This window comes from Dryobates pubescens, chromosome 37 (assembly GCF_014839835.1).
Source record: "Dryobates pubescens isolate bDryPub1 chromosome 37, bDryPub1.pri, whole genome shotgun sequence".
Classification (NCBI taxonomy): domain Eukaryota; kingdom Metazoa; phylum Chordata; class Aves; order Piciformes; family Picidae; genus Dryobates; species Dryobates pubescens.
Window position 1 is genome coordinate 364,593 of NC_071648.1, and position 14,869 is coordinate 379,461.

General features: G+C 46.7%; 1 protein-coding gene across 4 annotated transcripts in view; it reads right to left on the reverse strand.

Moving 5' to 3' along the window:
- MFSD6 (major facilitator superfamily domain containing 6) overlaps positions 1 to 4,100 on the reverse strand; it is a 32,650-nt gene extending 28,550 nt beyond the window's left edge. For 2 of the 4 annotated variants that reach the window (XM_054177034.1, XM_054177033.1), the window contains exon 1: positions 3,789 to 3,951. The gene's annotated coding sequence lies outside the window, so the exon portion shown is untranslated. Of the gene's footprint in view, positions 1 to 3,788; positions 3,954 to 4,063 lie in introns of those variants that run through there. The other 2 variants (XM_054177032.1, XM_054177031.1) reach the window with 2 other exon arrangements.
- Between the last annotated feature and the right edge of the window lie 10,769 nt (positions 4,101 to 14,869).

A 14,869-nucleotide genomic window follows, 5' to 3' on the forward strand; every position in this document is an offset into this window, starting at 1 on the left:
CTGACACAGGTTGCTGCTGCTTGGTTTTTATCACTCCAGCAAGTCAAAACCCACTTTCAAAGCCTCACACCTAAGACACATCCTTCATTCAGTCATCTTCTGCCAACTACAGCAACCTCCCTGCGGAGCTGCATCTTTGAGTCACAATCTGATGAACAGAGGAAAAACCATTTGACCCAAGGAATTGAGTGATGAGAATGCAACGGTCACTTTAATGACTGTAAGGAGGCTCTTTGGCAGGTAGGTGGCACGAGGCAAATACAGGTATTCTGCATTTAGTTAAGTATCTTCCTGGCAATGTTGTCTATTTTATTTCTTAAATCGATCCTCGTTTACTCTGGCTCTCCTAATAATTAGGAGGATTTCAAGATGAGAAAGGATAAAAAGCTAATCTATTCAAGACAACCTGACCTTACAACAAGTTCCCCACAAGACAAAAGAAAACAGTAACAAGGAAAATAATAATATAGGATACTAAAAGCTCTCTCCCTGGGGTCACTCTTCCCAAAACATCTCAGAATACCTGGTGTGGACTGTATCTTTTATATATATATAAATATAAAGCAAATCAGCAGATCAGACTGGGGCAGCAAATCCCTAAACCTCTTAAGGAAAGCATCATGCTACTTACAGCACAAGGCATTAAAACTTCACTTGGAGACCAAGAGAAAGATTTAGGGCGAAGGAGAACCGCTGGACTTTATTAATGTTCAATTCAGCACAAATATTCCATTCACTGGGCTTTGAGAATTAAAGTAAAGACTCACAAAGAGGAGCTTCAAAATCAGGGTTTAGATCTACAGTGGATGTAAAGAAACAACTGAAAATGCCCTCCAGGGCAGTTCATCACGAGACAGTGCAAATGACCATGAATAGTTCAACCCAATAAATAGCTAGAAAATCATGGGTAGAAGATTTATATAGTCCCAGAAAAAAAAATACTCTGAAGAGTATTTCAAACCAGGAATCATTCATTAGTCTCTCAGGCAACACACTGCTGTAAGAAAGGGGCAGACCATCTTGCTGTTTGCATTGTGTGGATAAATCAATGCCAGCCAACATGGCATCACATCTTATTTTACCTTTCAGACTTTCACTGACTAGGAAACTGACTTGGTAGAAAACACATCGAGTTCCACATGAAGTTTGCATAGCACCATTTTAAAATCTACTAACAGAAAGCATGTTTCCTGAATAAACCTTTTTGTTAAGAGTCACTAATTATGGCTCGCTCTAGAACAGGTCTGTGGTAGAGAATTAGACTGAGAAACTACCCATCACTCTCACCTCACTCATCCCCTGGGCTGGTGGGACTGCCACAATGAGTGCACTCGTCATACTGCTCATGCACACTGCCTCCTCCTCAGCCCTCCTCATCTCACTGATATAAACTACAAAATCTCTGGATCAAAGACTTTCTGCCACAGCACCTGGGCAGCATGTCTAAGAATGAAGCCCTCCATCAGGAGGCCTGTGAGGCGGTGCTGTAATAAACATCAACAACAGACCATGCTTTCCATTTCCAAGCAAGTTTCACCCATAAAGAACAGCCTGGTGCTGTCACCTGTGTCCCTGCCAAAAAGGAGAATGTTATGCAAACAACTTGCGTCATGACAGAGGAGTGCACTGCCTTCCTTTACTCTTGCATCAGGTCACCAAACCCCTCCCAAGGAGGCCAACCTCGAGGCAGAGCCTTTGAAGGGTCTGTCCCCTGCCAAGCTATACCACCACATGCCACAGGTTGACCCACCTGCCCTACCTCACCATCCCCTGCGATGCCCCAGCATGGTTGCCTTACTCAGAGCTTCTAAAGTCAGGAACAACTCACATTTAGTGAATTAACTTGGTGCTAGGAAATACATTTGCCTCAAGACTGAAGTGAGACCTTTGTGTTGTAACGTTCACCACCATACTCAGGGTTTCCATGAAGTACAACACTGGACTCCTAAAACTGCTTTATCTTGTGTTGCTTGGTGTTCACTTCCTTAAAGCCTTGGTTTATAGGTTTCCTACTTCATTCAGTACTCATTTAAACCCCCCCACACTGTGACACATTCAGTCAACTAGATTGAGAGACAGCAGCGTATCTTAAATATGGCAAGATCGAGTTTGTAATAGGTTTAAAACACTTTATAATCAGTCTGGAATTGATAAGTTGATACAACAGTGCTAGAATTAACATCAAAGAAGAAAAGAAGATTTCAGCTCTTCATCTGTTAAATAAAAAAAACCCACCACATTAACTCCCATCTTAGACCTCCTGCTTTCTTTTCCGTTTAGCATGTGCAAATCACAACGTCCTAGTTGGCTCCTTTTTTTAATCAGTTTATTTTTAGTCAGTATCAGACTCGGATTTTTTGACCAATTTTTCATTTACCAACTACATGCCCACAGTGCCAAGGTTTACATGTCATTAATGATGCCAAAACAACAAGCATGCCTTCAGCTACGAGGAGGGAGGTGTCCAGAGTGAGAACACCAAGGAGGGATGTGGGCACCCAGCTGCACTACAGAGTCTGGCACCGGCAGGCGCAGTGGTGGTTTCAAAAGAGAGAGGAGGCCTGCCAGGAGACACCCAGCCTCAGGGACCAGCTGCTGCCACTCCAGTCTTCAGAGAATACAAACAATAACACAAATGTAGCCTTTGTCCACTATTTATATCCAGAAAAACAATAACCAAGCTAGAAAACTAGGGCTTTTCTTGTTCCTTGGACATCACTAAATGCAGAGCATAATCAGATCCTGTATTTCTTAGTAACTGAATGTTTCGGGCAAGCTTTTGCTGGAATACTTCAGTGTTACAAGCACACAGCTGCTCACCTCTCTCCTAAGTTCATCACTCTTCAACACTGCATTTCTCATTAACACAGCGTTTTAAAAGAGTTTGCTGGAACAACTTCAGAGTCGCTACCAAATATGGGTTTTAAACTCCATCCTAGAACACCCACAATGCCTCTGGTACCTTCAGCACTGATTTCTCACACCAGCTCCTATTCCTGTGCTTGTTTTAATAAACAAAGCAGCAACTGCTTGCCAAAAATCACGGTGTTTTGAACATGTAAGGGTTCAGAAACCGAGTGACAGCCATACACAACAGCCTGCCTGGTTGCTGGCAGCAGGGACAAGCACGGAGATACCGGTACAGAAGTTCCCATGGGACACAGCCCTGCCAGCGGCCACCTTCGGAGGCCCAAACAACGTCTCCAGTGTTCCTGGGACATTGGTCATCGGTGGTTACAGTCCACAAGGCTGAGCTGCTGGCGCTGAGGGTCGGCGTCCTCAGGAGGTCACCGCTCTGACAGAAGTCACGTCAGGGGACCTCCACAAGCGCGATGCCAGCGCACCGGCGGGCTCGGCTCAGGCGCAGCCGATCGGCCCCAGCGCGGCGCGGGCAGGAAACACCTCCGAAAAGGGCACGCTCGGCACCGCGCCCATTAAGGAAAAGGCTGAAGCGAGGGCCCAACGGCAGCATCCTGGGTGGCTGCGGGGACAAGGCCTGTCCCCCCGCTGGGGAGGGAGCTGCAGCCGGTCAGAGACCGGGGCTCGGTGGCAGCGGCCTCACCGGCCCGGCTGCTGCCCAGCCGCCAGCGGTGAGATGCGCCACAGCCGGCCCGCCGGCCGCCTTCCCGCCCACAGCCCCGCAGCCACCGCCGGGTCGGTACGCGCCGGCCCGCAGCCGGGCCCGCGGAGCGCGGATGCCTACAGGCGACGGCACCCAGGCTAGAGGCCTGCCGCGGGCCTGGCTGCCGGCCCGGCCCCCCGCGCACCGCCGGGCCGCGCTGACTCACCTCGCCCGGGGGCGGCTCCGGGGGGGCGCTCAGCCGGGCGCATCGCAGCCCCCTCCCGCCGCCGCCTCCTGCCGCCGCGGCTTTGCGCACCCTCTACCCGCCCCCCCGTCCCGGTCGTGCCGTGCTGTGCCGGGGCGCTGCGGGGAGGGACGGAGCCGCCTCCCGCCGCGGGAGGGGGGGAACCGCGTACCGCCCGCCCGGCACCGCCTCCGCGCCCCCCCCGGGCAGTGCCAGCCCGGTCGGACGGCAGGCGGGGGAAGAGTCGTTGTACTTACGTGGTGCGGCGAGGCTGGGGGTGCCGGTTCTGTGCCTACGCTGGGCCACAGGATGGACACTGGGTTTAAAATAGGTGTCTGGGGAGCATTCGTGCACCGTCAACAACCAAAGTCAGCGTTCACGGTGCTTCCTGCTCCTCAGAAGTTCCAAACACGTTTTACAGCATAAAGAATTCAATTATGACCTGTGGTGCCTTCCGTGGCCACTGGCAGCATCCCTTTGGTAATATTGTTTCGAGAATCATATACAAATAAAATTACGTAAATGCTTACAACAACAACAACAAAAACATAAGCTTTAATTAAGGAGGCAGAAAAACCCAGGCAGGGAGGGTAACCTCCAGAGCAGCAGCTCAGCCCTGTTCCACTATGTCAGCAGTGTTGAGGCTGAAGGGGAATAATGAGGCCAGAAAGCAAAAGGCCTGGCTGAGATTGGGGGTGTTTATCTGCCCTGAGCTGAACAGGAGGCAGTAAACTTGTTTGAGGATTAAGCTGAAGTGCTGGTGTTCTGCACAATGGAGCTCAGACTGGGCCATAGCCCAAGAAGAGTCAATAAAGATGAGTAGGCTCCACAGCACAGGCAGCTTCTGCCCAGGACGGTGACCTGGCTGCAGATGATGTCAACAGGGATAGCACAGGGCACACAGGTGCACCTTTCTGTCTCCCTTTGAGGGAGGATCCTCCTTTCCTCAAAGAAGAAGAAGAAAAAAAAAAAAAAAAGGAAGGGAAAAAAACCCACCACCAAATTTGCTTATTTTGCCTGTAGTAAGAAATAGAAGAAAAAATTGCACATTGGTGTAATCGAGGCAGCTAGAGAGGAATGAGGGCACCAGTGGTGTTCAACCCATTTAACTGGAGTCCTCACCCAAGCAAAGGGGACACCAGTCCTCCTGGAAAACAGTGCTCTCCCCAGGTCATTCCTCTACCATGCCAACATACCAAGGGGATGCGATCTTTGCATGTAGATATGAAGGTTACCAAGGAGCCCATCTGATTAAAATCTTGCCTACCTACACCTACAGTGAAGGCCTCACCTGAAGGAGGCAGCAGGCAGCAGCTGCATTTCATAGGGGAGATGACCTGGGGCAGGAGAAGGCTTGTTTATTATCTTCTGTCTCTGGAAGGATTTTCCAGTCTTCACCTTTGAGACTCCCCCTGCCCCCCCAGCTAATTAACCACAGAGAGAAACAGTGTCTGAGGAAGCCTCCTGTAATCTTGCAGAATTCACAGACAAGGCTCAGCACATGCAGTTTTATTCCCAACTACCACTGGAATAAAACAGATGCCAGCTCCAACCACAATTAGTTAATCTTGATGGAGACTTTTCAGCAAATTACAAATGCTTTTAAGGAGAACATGCATTTGAGATCACTTCCAGTCATTGTTGATGAACTGAAAAGTGAAACTCATCTTTGCAGTCACAGGCTGCATCTACTGAAGCCAAAAAGCAGTCTTTCCTTGAACTCTCTCAACACTGCCCACTGAAAAGAGCCTGGCTCCTCTCCTCCCAGCCGAAGCAGCAGCACCCAACCAAAGCATCTTGTGGGGGTGAGGTGGTAATATAGTTCTTTTCCTGCTCTTCTGCTCTCTCTCTCTTTCTCCTTTAACAAATAGCCTTTTGGATATTTGGCCTCGTTTGTGCCTTTAATTTCACACCACGGGAATGTTCAAAAAAGAACCAAGTCTCCCTCAGGACTGGGACAGTCTTATACCACTGGTACCTTATACCATGGTGAGAATACTCACTAAAATCAGTTACAGATGCCCCACTGCTTAAAAACAAAATAATTTAATATCTAAACGCTCCAAGTGAACTGAAAAATTAAAGTTGTATCTTTGGAAGGTAAAATAAACAAAACTATATCCAAAGACCTGCTGGAACTGAACCTTGCTCACTGTAATACATTGTGCTTGAAGAGCACTCAGTGGTATCAGCTGACTCAGTGGTTTGTTCCTTAGGTTAGAGAAAAATAAAGCAAATCGAGCATTAACACACAGAAAACCCTCTGGTGTCTGTATGACAAATGCATCTTGTGCTTCAGCTCTTTTTCCAGCAATGGCAAAGGAGCCCCATCTCATGGAAATGGTTTCTAGGAGCTTGAATTTTAATGTATACACAGAAAAACCCCTTCTTGGTTTCCTTCAGAAGCTAGGGCTTTGAAAACAAGAATTTCTGGTTGACACAAAATATTCTGCTGTCCTTCAGCAGTTTTTAACTCTGAGGCAATAAATAAATAAATAAATGAAATAATTTACATCAGTCAGATAAGAAAGATAAATTGAAGGTTAGATTGATGCTGCTAGGACTTGCTCCAGAGCACAGTGAAGACAACAACAAATCATTCCTTTCCATCAGACCTGTAATATATTTTGCATAACATGAAGAAAATGACCTTTTTTATTAATCCTTTGCTAGGAGAGGCATTGCATTAAGGCAGCTAAAGCATTCATTTCTTTCTCTTTAGGAAGTTCTTTGTAATACAACAGCTTGTATGCATCCCAGTGTAAACTTGGCAAGAAGTTGAATCACTGTGAAGAACAAAGTGACTTTTCCCACTGTTTCAAAGACTAAAAGCAACCAGTAAGAGAAAAAGCCAGAGGAACTGGGAAATAGGCACCCAGTGAATCAGCACATCAGACACAGCTGCAAGCAATGTTAGTGGTAACTGGGGACAAAACAGTCACAAGCCGGTAAGAGATGGAGCCATGGTTGCAGTGGTCTGTCTGGTCTGGCAGGGAAACAGATTCTCTTCCTTTGATATTTAATCTAACACTTGTAGAAGTATTCTGTTCATTAGCAAAGAGAAGACAAACTAGAAGAAAACACTAGTTAGAAAGGCTGGGCTTACTGATGCTGTGTTTACTGGGGGTCTATATAAGTACTTCTGCCTACTGGGTAGGCTCCCCCACCTTTCCTTGCCCCAAGAGCCTTTGAAGCCACTGGCAGGTATCATATTTGACGTGTGGTGCACCAATACTGAATTCCTACAAGGCTGTGTGAACATCAGTGGCAAAGAAAAGAAAAGAAGGGCACTGCCCTTCATGGGAGGAAAGCCCTCTGCGTGAATTCCACCACCTTTCGGCAGGGAATCATTGTGCCTGAGCAGCAGTGAAGTTACCCTGTGAAGAGCTGGGGGTGGGGTAAGTGAATATAGGTAGAGCTGGCTGCCCAGAGTTACAGTGACTCTGATTTGGAATGTCTCCAGGGATGGGGCTTCAACCACATCCTCGGGCAGCCTGCTCAAGTATTTCACCACTCTCATTGTATGTCCAACCTAAATCTGCCATGCTCCAGTTTCAAACCATTGCCCCTCATCCTATCACGATAAGACCCTCTGTACAGTCCCTCCCCAACCTTCCTGTAGGTCCCCTTCAGATATTGAAATGCAGCTCTAAGGTCTCCCTGGAGCCTTCTCTTCTCCAGGCTGAATGGCCCCAATTCTTTCAGCCTGTCTTCATAGGAGAGGTTCTCCAGCCCTCTGATCATCTTTGTGGCCTCCTCTAGACCTTCAAGCAAGAGATTTTCTAGCTTTGTCTTTTACATTCACCAAAAGCCCACATACAGGGTCAGATATCCCTGTTTTCCTAATTGCTAGTCAGTGACTTGAGGTCAATGGGAACTTGAGTTCTCAGCTTTTGACTAAATTAAGTTTCTGTGAACAGCTTTTAAAGGCAATATAATATCACTGCACAGCCAAACCAAGTTTTATTTGAGGTTCAGAATTGAAAGATTACTGAAGAAAATGACCTCTGATTTACACAGTGTTACATATTCTGCTCCTTTAATCCAAAGACCAACTCTCATCATTGATGTGGCTAGGAAAAAAAATGTCCAAATGCTCAAAGCAGTTTTTAACTGAGATACAAGTATAGTCATATGATCTTATCTGCCTGATTAAATTCACAGAACTGAATCACAGAGCCACAGAAATTAGAGGTTGGAAGGGACCTCCAGATACCATCAAGTTAACCCCCCTGCCAAAGCAGGATCACCTAGGGTAGTCTGCACAGGAATGCATCCAGGAAGGTTCACAGAATGTTAGAGGCTGGAAGGGACCAGGAAAGACCATCCAGTCCAACCCCCCTGCCAGAGCAGGATCCCCTAAAGCAGATCACTCAGTAATGCCTCCAGGCAGGTCTCGAATATCTCCAGAGAGAGACTCCACACCCCCCCTGGGCAGCCTGTTTCAGTGTTCCACCCTCACAATGACAAAATTCCTCCTCATGTTTCCATAGAGCTTCCTACACCTCACCTTCCACCTATTGCACCTTGTCCTTTCACTGGGCACCACGGGGAAGAGCCTGGCTCTATCCTCCTGCACTTACACTGAGGTCACCCCTCAGTCTCCTTCTCTCCAAGTTAAATAGCCCCAGCTCCCTCAGTCTCTCCTCAAGTCTGCTACAACTTAGCTTTGCAAACCCAAGCCCAGAATAAGAGGCATTTTTATTTAGCATACACAAGTCTGATTTTTGAGCAGCACCAGTAGAGAAAGCACCTTTTGTACTGAGGGACACACTGCAGCATGCTGGGGCCAAGGCTAGCTGCTGACTTCAGAAGCTTCACATCCATCTCCCTCTAGGGCCGAGTTTGCTTCATGATGAATAGGAGCAACAAATGTCACTTTTCCCACAGAAGGGAGGCATGATGTCAGCCAAGCCAGCTAACATGTTTCCCCAGAAAGCAGAGTGATCTTTTTCAGTTTGTATTTCATCTCAGGACCTCCTGCATAACTGCTGGGTTAAGCTGTTTTTAGCTTCTTGGTTAATATGAGATCATCCAAGCAATACTGCTTACTGGAAGTCACTTTCAAGGTGAATTTCAAACAGTCCCTCCCCACTGAAGTTTGAAAACAATGAGCAATTTAGTGATACCCTTCACAGAGCCTCCGGATGATATTCCTTACTACACAGAACAATGTACCCTAGACCTGACTTACTAGAGAGAAGAGGTGGATGGGGCAAGGGAATCTCTTGGTGAACTGTGTTTCGTGCTGACTGGAGAGATTTTTGAGCTGTGAGGAGTGTTCTGGTGGGTCAGAAAAACATTAACTGCAGTTGTACAAGTCACTTTTGGAAGAACTATCAACAAGCATATCCCTGACACTGTGCACTGGATGTTCAGTGAGCCAGTATTTTTAATTTTCTGGAACCTCCAATGCAGGAAGGACATGGATCTGATGGAGCAGGTCCAGAGGAGGGTCATGAAAATGATCAGGGGGCTGGAGCACCTCTGCTATGAGGACAGGCTAAGAGTGCTGGGGTTGTTCAGCCTAGAGAAGAGAAGGTTCTGGGGAGACCTAATAGCAGTCTTCCAGTACCTGAAGGGGGCCCCTGAGAAGGCTGCAGAGGTCCTGTGTGAAAGGATGAGGGACAATGGTTTGAAATGAGAGAAGAGCAGGTTTAGACTGGATGTTACGAACAAATCCTTTACCGTGAGGGCAGCAGAACACTGCAACAGGTTGCCCAGGGATGTAGTTGATGCCCCATCCCTGGAGATATTCAAGATCAGGCCCTACCAGGCTCTGAGCAACCTGATCTAGTGGAGGATGTCCCTACTGACTACAGGGTACTTGGACTAGATGACCTTTGGAGTTCCCTTCCAACCCAAACCATTCTATGATTCTATTACCTCAGTGGCAGCAGGAAGATTGCCATAGACTCATTTTACACTGAGATGCAAAGCACCATCTGATCGAAAATGACTGAGCAATAAATAGAACTGTTTCAGACAAACAAATACTCAGCTATTTTAAATGTTCTTAGGACAGGGAAACTATGTTGTCAGTCATGCCATAGAACAGTAATAGCAGCTTTAATGTTCCCTGAGAATATTAAAGGATAAAGCAATGTTTCTATTCAGAATCCTGGCTGGAAATAAAAATAATTACTAACATATAAGAAATGTTTCAGATGTTTTCTCTTCAGGGCTGTCAGTGATATAAAGATTTCATGCAATGGTACAAATTGTCTCAGAGAGCTTGTACACAGCTATCCACCTGTTCCCTACAGCATCCCAATAATCACAATGTATTTAAGATAGGACTTAACATACCGTAGCAGTCTCAGTGGAAAGCTTCAGAACATCTGTTTGTTTCAGAGTCTGAAGGGGAAGAGAAAAAGAAGAAAAACAAATCTGCAGAAGATATGAATAGTTCCATACTCCCTGAGTTTATTAATGCATTTATTGGATTCCTCCCCAGCAATGTTTCTTTTCCAAACCTGGAAACCGAATTGTTGACAGTGAAAAAAACCCACAACAACATATGTTTAGCTTTCAATAGAATGTTAATTTAGGTTTGAAAAACCTGATTCTGCAGTGTATATTGCTTGAAATTTCCATTAAAACAATGACAGCTGGAGACACTTTTCAAGCAAAGGTCCTACAGGTCCTTTGTTAGAGGTATGACACTGTATTTGGCCAAGATGGAAGAATCTATAGGCTATGGCAAGCTGCTTGCCATGATTCTGCCACTTTGCTCTTGTAAGACCACACCTGGAGTACTGTGTCCAGCTCTGAAGCCCTCAACACAGGAAGGACATGGACCTGATGGAGCAAGTCCAGAGGAGAGACACGAAAATGCTCAGGGGGCTGGAGCGCCTCTGCTTTGAGGACAGGCTGAGGGAGCTGGGGGTGTGCAGCCTGGAGAAGAGAAGGCTCCAGGGAGATCTAGTAACAACCTTCCAGTACCTGAAGGGAGCCTACAAGAAGGCTGCAGAGGGACTGTTTCCAAAGGCCTGCAGGGATGAGGGGCAATGGTTTGAAATGAGAGAAGAGCAGATTTAGATTGGATGTTAGGAACAGGTTCTTTACAATAAAGGTGGCTGAGCAGGTTGCTGAGAGAGGTGACTGAGGCCACATCCATGGAGATAGTTACGGTGAGGCTCAACAAGGCTCTGAGCAACCTGATCTAGTTGAGGGTGTTGCTGCTCACTACCAGGCTGTGGGACTAGATGAGCTTCAGAGGTCTCTTCCAACCTGGGTGATTCTATGTAGCTACCGTGAAACTCAGCCTGGTTTCAGGATGAGGCTTCTCTTCAAAACAGAAACATATCATAGAGAAGTTTGTCCCTTCCATTTAAGGTCACATTTTACCCACAGGCACCAAACCATATTGCTCACAGAGATTTTAACAAAATTACCTACTCAAAGGATAAGAAAGTGGTCTGCAGCTATCTGTACATGGCTGGAAGAATACCACCCCCAGCTGTCAGGTTTCAGTGCAGGACAACTACTTGTCCTTCTGAAGTCTGTCTGGAAGTATCAGCAGGCTCTAAATGACCTTACAAAGGAGGACTCAGACAGAAACAAAAGGATATTGGACTGTTTCCCAGTTTTGATTTTTGCACTGTCTTGTTGGACAAGAAGATTTCAACCATATGCTAAGACACTTCCCTGAGATTAAGGGGGTTTGGAGGGAAAGTGTACTAGGGGAGTAAACTTGATGAATCATAGAATGGTTTGGGTTGAAAAAACTTTGAAGATCATCTACCTCCAAACCCCTGCCATGGGTAGGAACACCTCCTGCTAGACTAGGTTGCTCAAGGCCCCATTCCACACTGCTTTCACCACTTCCAGGCTTGGTGCCTCCCCAATTTCTCTGGGCAACCTGCTCCAGTGCCTCACCATCCTCATAGGGAAGAATTTCCACCTCCTGTCTAATTTAAATTGAGCTTCTTCCAGTTTGAAGCCATTACCCCTTGCTCTGTCACTCAATGCCTTTGGGAAATGTCCCTCTCCAGCTCTCCTGTAGCCCTATTCAAATACTGGAAGGCTGCTCTAAGTTCTCCCCTGAGCCTTCTCTTCTCCAGGCTGAACAACCCCAACCTTATCAGCCTGTCTTTGTAGCAGAGGTGCTCCATCCCTCTGATCAGTTTTGTGACCTCATCTGGACCCACTCTAACAGTTTTATGTCCTCCTTCTGCTGAGAGCTCCAGAGCTAGACACAATGTTCCATGGGGATCTCACCAGAGCAGAGCAGAAGGACAGAATCCCCTCCCTCGACCTGCTGCCCACGCTTCTTTGGATGCAGATCAGGGTACAGCTGGTTTCTGGTCTGTGAGCACACATTGCTGGCTCATGTTGAGCTTTTCATCCACCAGTATCCCCAAGTCCTTCTCCTCAGGACTACTTTCCATCCATTCTCCACCTAGTCTGCCTTTGTGCTTGCCATTGCACTGACCCAGGTGCAGGACCTTGCACTTGGCTTTGTTGAACTTCACGAAGGTGGCATTGGCCCACCTCTCAAGCCTGTCAAGGTCCCTCTGGATGCCATCCCTTCCCTCCAGCATGTTGACCACACAGCTTGGCATTGCCAATAAACTTTCTGAGGGTGCACTTAATCCCACAAGGCTACCAATTCAGAGTGCATCAGTACTTCCAAAACAATTCCAATGCCAAAGTGAAACATTCCAATTTAGTGGCTCTAAGGGGTTGCAACACTTAATTGCCTGCTCTCTTTTAGCGGCACAGTAAGGAACTGCAAGGTGCCTTCTGTGAGCTCCTGGAGACAGGGTTGGATGTCATTCTCTGCTTGGCACTGAGACCAAAAGTACCACCTGATTCCACCTGGTTGTTCCCTGCTGCTGCACAAGGAGCACGAGTTCCTGTGCTGCAGTTACTAAAGCATCTCAAAGTGAGTACTTCCACTCTGGGAGACATCTGAATCTCAATCCACATCTACATTTTTTTTCCAGCTAACGTTCAACAAGATTTCCATTCCCTTTGTCTCCTGCAGATTGGGATCTATTTATAACAGCTCAGCTATTTCTAAACCTCAAGCAGACAGAAAATTGATGCATCATTGGAAGGAGATGCCTTTGAAACAGTTGGGTGGGAAAAGAGAGGAAAAGAAACACAACAGAGGAAGGTGACAAAAAGCAGAAAAAAAATGAGGTTTTGTCTGTGTAACACTTTTTTTCCTATGCCTTCCTAAACCAGCACATCAACTATCAATCCTAAAGGGTTTTTTAAAATTCATTTACTAATTCCTTTTCTTCTTTTCCTCTCTTCCCCTTCATCTATTAATAGTTGAGAAAAAGTCTGTTGCCTGCAGGGTTGGGCAAATTTTCTCTACTTTTAGGAGGTAAAACCAAGCTCCCTGAGGATTCTTTGTATTGCTGCAGTGTGGCATCAGCTGTTTATTACAGTAAGGTTCAAAGCTGTCAAAGGGGGGACAAAAAAAGAGAAATACTGTTAAGTGCAAAACCAATTGCAAAGAAAGAATCCTATTTTAGCATAATAAATGGATTTTTCAGACATAGGTCCCATATGAATTGGGGGGGTGGGGGTGGGGAAGAGATCAGTATGGTCTCCTTGTTTCAAAAAAAGAATATATTAGATTTGGAAAGGGTTCAGAGAAGTGCTCAGAAGTTTGGAATGAATTCTGTGCTTGGAAGAGCCAAGTAGTCTATATTTCACCAGTCAGGAAAAGAGGCATCTTAGCAGGGGTATAGATTTACAAAGTCATGCACTGGAGAAAGTAGGTTAATTTGCTATTTTTTTTTCTCTTGCATGGATTAGGGAACATCAAATGAAGCTAGGAGGAGACAGGAGCAGCCCTGAAGAAAAGAACTTGAGGGTGCTGATGGATGAGAAACTGGACATGAGCCAACAATGTGCACTTGCAGCCCAGAAGGCCACTAACATCCTGGGCTGCAACACAAGAAGCGTGGCCAGCAGGTCAAGAGAGGCGATTCTGCCACTCTGCTCTTGTGACACCTCAGCTGAAGCACTGTGTCCAGCTCCGGGGTCCCCAGTGCAATACAGACACAGACCTGCTGGACCAGGCCACAAAGATGATCAGAGGGCTGGAGCACTTTTTCAGACGGGCTGAGATGTGCCTGTTCAGCCTGGAGAAGAGAAGGCTCTGGGGAGACCTTGTAGCTACATTTCAATCTCTGAAGGGGACCTATAGGAAATCTGGGAAGAGGCTGTTTAGAAGGGCTTGTAGTGATCGGACGGGGAGCAATGGTTTGGAACTGGAGCAAAGCAGATTCAGGTTAGACACAAGGAGGAAGTTCTTTACAATGAGGGTGGAACACTGAAACAGCTGGCCCTGCTCCAACAATTCCATGTCCTTCTGTTGCTGAGAACTTCAGAGCTGGACACTGTACTCGAGGTGAGGTTTCACCAGAGCAGAGGGGCAGAATCCACTCCCTTGACCTGCTTCTCACACTGCTTTGGATGCAGCCCAGGACACAGCTGGCTTCTGGGCTGTGTGCACATTGTTGGCTCATGTCCAGCTTTTCCATACACCAGTACCTCCAAGTCTCTCTCTGCAGGGCTGCTCTCAATTTCATCATCCCACAGTCTGTACTGAGAGCAGGGATTGCCCCAGCCCATGTGCAGGACTTGGCACTTGGCCTTTTTGAACCTCTAGAAGGCCACTTCTCAAGCTTCTCCAGGCCCCTCTGGACGTTACCCCATCCATCTGGTGCAGTACCTGACTACCTTCTGTGCCTCTCTTGCTTTCTAAATCAGTGACTTCAGCATCAACTACTATTCCAAACAGCACTGCTGGAGAAGACTTCTCAAGGCACCAGACTGCAATATAGTTTACATTTTGACCCAACAGCACCAAGTTTTAAGCCAATGCAGTAGCACTGAACGAGAATGAAGGAACTGGTTTACAAAGCATGTCTATGCTTTAGATTTATGAGCTAAAAATACCTGGTAAACCTTTGGACTCTGAGCTGGATGAAGGTGATCTCCTTCTGACAACAGTGGCTGAACAAATAACACATGGTTTATACACAAAAAGCTTGAAAGGAGGAAATGGCCACTGGAAAGTTAGCTACTAATTAACT